Source organism: Hordeum vulgare, chromosome 6H, assembly GCF_904849725.1.
Source record: "Hordeum vulgare subsp. vulgare chromosome 6H, MorexV3_pseudomolecules_assembly, whole genome shotgun sequence".
Classification (NCBI taxonomy): domain Eukaryota; kingdom Viridiplantae; phylum Streptophyta; class Magnoliopsida; order Poales; family Poaceae; genus Hordeum; species Hordeum vulgare.
The window spans coordinates 561,787,695-561,794,515 of record NC_058523.1 but is presented as its reverse complement, the minus strand read 5'-3'; positions in this window follow the sequence as shown (position 1 = coordinate 561,794,515).

Here is a 6,821-nt window from a genome sequence, read left to right as displayed (position 1 = left end):
CTAATCGGACCCCGGGGTTCCCGAAACGTGCGGATGACAGCGGGACCCAAAATCAGTGAGTAATAGCATACAAAACCGGCCAAAATAGACCAAAATTGTGAGTTTCGACGAGTTCCCCGTAACCGGACCCCGAGGTTCCCGAAACGTTTGGATCGCAGCGGCAACCAGAAGTACTGAGTAATAGCATACAAAACTGGTGAGAATAGGCCAAAACTGCGAGTTTTCATGAGTTCCACGTAATCGGACCCCGGGGTTCCCGAAACGTTCGGATCACAGCGGGACCCAAAATCAGTGAGTAATAGCATACAAAACTGGCCAAAATACACCAAAACTGTGAGCTTCGACTAGTTCCCCGTAACTGGACCCCGGGGTTCCCGAAACGTTTGGATCGCAGCGGCAACCAAAAGCAGTGAGTAATAGCATACAAAACTGGCCAAAATAGGCCAAAACTGCGAGTTTTCATGATTTCCACGTAATCGGACCCCGGGGTTCCCAAAACGTTCGGATCACAGCGGGACCCAAAATCAGTGAGTGATAGCATACAAAACTGGCCACAATAGACCAAAAGTACGAGTTTTGAAGAGTTCCCCGTAACCGGACCCCGGGGTTCCCGAAACGTTTGGATCGGAGCGGCAAACAAAATCAGTGAGTAATAGCATACAAAACTGGTCGGCATAGGCCAAAACTGCGAGGTTTGACAAGTTCCACGTAACCGGACCCCAGGGTTCCCGAAACATTCGTATCGCAGCGGGATCCAACCTCAGTGAGTAATAGCATACAAAACTGGCGGGAATAGGCCAAAACTGCGAGTTTTGATGAGTTCCACCTAATCGGACCCCGGGGTTCCCGAAACGTGCGGATGACAGCGGGACCCAAAATCAGTGAGTAATAGCATACAAAACCGGTTAAAATAGACCAAAATTGTGAGTTTCGACGAGTTCCCCGTAACCGGACCCCGAGGTTCCCGAAAGTTTGGATCGCAGCGGCAACCAGAAGTAGTCAGTAATAGCATACAAAACTGGCGAGAATAGGCCAAAACTGCGAGTTTTCTTGAGTTCCACGTAATCGGACCCCGGGGTTCCCGAAACGTTCGAATCACAGCGGGACCCAAAATCAGTGAGTAATAGCATACAAAACTGGCCAAAATACACCAAAACTATGAGCTTCGACGAGTTCCCCGTAACTGGACCCCGGGGTTCCCGAAACTTTGGATCGCAGCGGCAACCAAAAGCAGTGAGTAATAGCATACAAAACTGGCCAAAATAGGCCAAAACTGCGAGTTTTCATGATTTCCACGTAATCGGACCCCGGGTTTCCCAAAACGTTCGGATCATAGCGGGTCCCAAAATCAGTGAGTGATAGCATACCAAACTGGCCACAATAGACCAAAAGTACGAGTTTTGAAGAGTTCCCCGTAACCGGACCCCGGGGTTCCCGAATCGTTTGGATCGGAGCGGCAAACAAAATCAGTGAGTAATAGCATACAAAACTGGTCGGCATAGGCCAAAACTGCGAGGTTTGACAAGTTCCACGTCACCGGGCCCCAGGGTTCCCGAAACATTCGTATCGCAGCGGGATCCAAACTCAGTGAGCTATAGCATACAAAACTGGCGGGAATAGGCCAAAACTGCGAGTTTTGCTGAGTTCCACGTAATCAGACCCCGGGGTTCCCGAAACGTGCGGATGACAGCGGGACCCAAAATCAGTGAGTAATAGCATACAAAACTGGCCAAAATAGGCCAAAACTGCGAGTTTTCATGATTTCCACGTAATCGGACCCCGGGGTTCCCAAAACGTTCGGATCACAGCGGGACCCAAAATCAGTGAGTGATAGCATACAAAACTTGCCACAATAGACCAAAAGTACGAGTTTTGAAGAGTTCCCCGTAACCGGACCCCGGGGTTCCCGAAGCATTTGGATCGGAGCGGCAAACAAAATCAGTGAGTAATAGCATACAAAACTGGTCGGCATAGGCCAAAACTGCGAGGTTCGACAAGTTCCACGTAACCGGACCCCAGGGTTCCCGAAACATTCGTATCGCATCGGGATCCAACCTAAGTGAGTAATAGCGTACAAAACTGGCGGGAATAGGCCAAAACTGCAAGTTTTGATGAGTTCCACCTAATCGGACCCCGGGGTTCCCGAAACGTGCGGATGACAGCGGGACCCAAAATCAGTGAGTAATAGCATACAAAACCGGCCAAAATAGACCAAAATTGTGAGTTTCGACGAGTTCCCCGTAACCGGACCCCGAGGTTCCCGAAACGTTTGGATCGCAGCGGCAACCAGAAGTACTGAGTAATAGCATACAAAACTGGTGAGAATAGGCCAAAACTGCGAGTTTTCATGAGTTCCACGTAATCGGACCCCGGGGTTCCCGAAACGTTCGGATCACAGCGGGACCCAAAATCAGTGAGTAATAGCATACAAAACTGGCCAAAATACACCAAAACTGTGAGCTTCGACTAGTTCCCCGTAACTGGACACCGGGGTTCCCGAAACGTTTGGATCGCAGCGGCAACCAAAAGCAGTGAGTAATAGCATACAAAACTGGCCAAAATAGGCCAAAACTGCGAGTTTTCATGATTTCCACGTAATCGGACCCCGGGGTTCCCAAAACGTTCGGATCACAGCGGGACCCAAAATCAGTGAGTGATAGCATACAAAACTGGCCACAATAGACCAAAAGTACGAGTTTTGAAGAGTTCCCCGTAACCGGACCCCGGGGTTCCCGAAACGTTTGGATCGGAGCGGCAAACAAAATCAGTGAGTAATAGCATACAAAACTGGTCGGCATAGGCCAAAACTGCGAGGTTTGACAAGTTCCACGTAACCGGACCCCAGGGTTCCCGAAACATTCGTATCGCAGCGGGATCCAACCTCAGTGAGTAATAGCATACAAAACTGGCGGGAATAGGCCAAAACTGCGAGTTTTGATGAGTTCCACCTAATCGGACCCCGGGGTTCCCGAAACGTGCGGATGACAGCGGGACCCAAAATCAGTGAGTAATAGCATACAAAACCGGTTAAAATAGACCAAAATTGTGAGTTTCGACGAGTTCCCCGTAACCGGACCCCGAGGTTCCCGAAAGTTTGGATCGCAGCGGCAACCAGAAGTAGTCAGTAATAGCATACAAAACTGGCGAGAATAGGCCAAAACTGCGAGTTTTCTTGAGTTCCACGTAATCGGACCCCGGGGTTCCCGAAACGTTCGAATCACAGCGGGACCCAAAATCAGTGAGTAATAGCATACAAAACTGGCCAAAATACACCAAAACTATGAGCTTCGACGAGTTCCCCGTAACTGGACCCCGGGGTTCCCGAAACTTTGGATCGCAGCGGCAACCAAAAGCAGTGAGTAATAGCATACAAAACTGGCCAAAATAGGCCAAAACTGCGAGTTTTCATGATTTCCACGTAATCGGACCCCGGGTTTCCCAAAACGTTCGGATCATAGCGGGTCCCAAAATCAGTGAGTGATAGCATACCAAACTGGCCACAATAGACCAAAAGTACGAGTTTTGAAGAGTTCCCCGTAACCGGACCCCGGGGTTCCCGAATCGTTTGGATCGGAGCGGCAAACAAAATCAGTGAGTAATAGCATACAAAACTGGTCGGCATAGGCCAAAACTGCGAGGTTTGACAAGTTCCACGTCACCGGGCCCCAGGGTTCCCGAAACATTCGTATCGCAGCGGGATCCAAACTCAGTGAGCTATAGCATACAAAACTGGCGGGAATAGGCCAAAACTGCGAGTTTTGCTGAGTTCCACGTAATCAGACCCCGGGGTTCCCGAAACGTGCGGATGACAGCGGGACCCAAAATCAGTGAGTAATAGCATACAAAACTGGCCAAAATAGGCCAAAACTGCGAGTTTTCATGATTTCCACGTAATCGGACCCCGGGGTTCCCAAAACGTTCGGATCACAGCGGGACCCAAAATCAGTGAGTGATAGCATACAAAACTTGCCACAATAGACCAAAAGTACGAGTTTTGAAGAGTTCCCCGTAACCGGACCCCGGGGTTCCCGAAGCATTTGGATCGGAGCGGCAAACAAAATCAGTGAGTAATAGCATACAAAACTGGTCGGCATAGGCCAAAACTGCGAGGTTCGACAAGTTCCACGTAACCGGACCCCAGGGTTCCCGAAACATTCGTATCGCATCGGGATCCAACCTAAGTGAGTAATAGCGTACAAAACTGGCGGGAATAGGCCAAAACTGCAAGTTTTGATGAGTTCCACCTAATCGGACCCCGGGGTTCCCGAAACGTGCGGATGACAGCGGGACCCAAAATCAGTGAGTAATAGCATACAAAACCGGCCAAAATAGACCAAAATTGTGAGTTTCGACGAGTTCCCCGTAACCGGACCCCGAGGTTCCCGAAACGTTTGGATCGCAGCGGCAACCAGAAGTACAGAGTAATAGCATACAAAACTGGTGAGAATAGGCCAAAACTGCGAGTTTTCATGAGTTCCACGTAATTGGACCCCGGGGTTCCCGAAACGTTCGGATCACAGCGGGACCCAAAATCAGTGAGTAATAGCATACAAAACTGGCCAAAATACACCAAAACTGTGAGCTTCGACTAGTTCCCCGTAACTGGACACCGGGGTTCCCGAAACGTTTGGATCGCAGCGGCAACCAAAAGCAGTGAGTAATAGCATACAAAACTGGCCAAAATAGGCCAAAACTGCGAGTTTTCATGATTTCCACGTAATCGGACCCCGGGGTTCCCAAAACGTTCGGATCACAGCGGGACCCAAAATCAGTGAGTGATAGCATACAAAACTGGCCACAATAGACCAAAAGTACGAGTTTTGAAGAGTTCCCCGTAACCGGACCCCGGGGTTCCCGAAACGTTTGGATCGGAGCGGCAAACAAAATCAGTGAGTAATAGCATACAAAACTGGTCGGCATAGGCCAAAACTGCGAGGTTTGACAAGTTCCACGTAACCGGACCCCAGGGTTCCCGAAACATTCGTATCGCAGCGGGATCCAACCTCAGTAAGTAATAGCATACAAAACTGGCGGGAATAGGCCAAAACTGCGAGTTTTGATGAGTTCCACCTAATCGGACCCCGGGGTTCCCGAAACGTGCGGATGACAGCGGGACCCAAAATCAGTGAGTAATAGCATACAAAACCGGCCAAAATAGACCAAAATTATGAGTTTCGACGAGTTCCCCGTAACCGGACCCCGAGGTTCCCGAAAGTTTGGATCGCAGCGGCAACCAGAAGTAGTCAGTAATAGCATACAAAACTGGCGAGAATAGGCCAAAACTGCGAGTTTTCTTGAGTTCCACGTAATCGGACCCCGGGGTTCCCGAAACGTTCGAATCACAGCGGGACCCAAAATCAGTGAGTAATAGCATACAAAACTGGCCAAAATACACCAAAACTATGAGCTTCGACGAGTTCCCCGTAACTAGACCCCGGGGTTCCCGAAACTTTGGATCGCAGCGGCAACCAAAAGCAGTGAGTAATAGCATACAAAACTGGCCAAAATAGGCCAAAACTGCGAGTTTTCATGATTTCCACGTAATCGGACCCCGGGTTTCCCAAAACGTTCGGATCATAGCGGGTCCCAAAATCAGTGAGTGATAGCATACCAAACTGGCCACAATAGACCAAAAGTATGAGTTTTGAAGAGTTCCCCGTAACCGGACCCCGGGGTTCCCGAATCGTTTGGATCGGAGCGGCAAACAAAATCAGTGAGTAATAGCATACAAAACTGGTCGGCATAGGCCAAAACTGCGAGGTTTGACAAGTTCCACGTAACCGGACCCCAGGGTTCCCGAAACATTCGTATCGCAGCGGGATCCAAACTCAGTGAGCTATAGCATACAAAACTGGCGGGAATAGGCCAAAACTGCGAGTTTTGCTGAGTTCCACGTAATCAGACCCCGGGGTTCCCGAAACGTGCGGATGACAGCGGGACCCAAAATCAGTGAGTAATAGCATACAAAACTGGCCAAAATAGGCCAAAACTGCGAGTTTTCATGATTTCCACGTAATCGGACCCCGGGGTTCCCAAAACGTTCGGATCACAGCGGGACCCAAAATCAGTGAGTGATAGCATACAAAACTTGCCACAATAGACCAAAAGTACGAGTTTTGAAGAGTTCCCCGTAACCGGACCCCGGGGTTCCCGAAACATTTGGATCGGAGCGGCAAACAAAATCAGTGAGTAATAGCATACAAAACTGGTCGGCATAGGCCAAAACTGCGAGGTTCGACAAGTTCCACGTAACCGGACCCCAGGGTTCCCGAAACATTCGTATCGCATCGGGATCCAACCTAAGTGAGTAATAGCGTACAAAACTGGCGGGAATAGGCCAAAACTGCAAGTTTTGATGAGTTCCACCTAATCGGACCCCGGGGTTCCCGAAACGTGCGGATGACAGCGGGACCCAAAATCAGTGAGTAATAGCATACAAAACCGGCCAAAATAGACCAAAATTGTGAGTTTCGACGAGTTCCCCGTAACCGGACCCCGAGGTTCCCGAAACGTTTGGATCGCAGCGGCAACCAGAAGTACAGAGTAATAGCATACAAAACTGGTGAGAATAGGCCAAAACTGCGAGTTTTCATGAGTTCCACGTAATCGGACCCCGGGGTTCCCGAAACGTTCGGATCACAGCGGGACCCAAAATCAGTGAGTAATAGCATACAAAACTGGCCAAAATACACCAAAACTGTGAGCTTCGACTAGTTCCCCGTAACTGGACACCGGGGTTCCCGAAACGTTTGGATCGCAGCGGCAACCAAAAGCAGTGAGTAATAGCATACAAAACTGGCCAAAATAGGCCAAAACTGCGA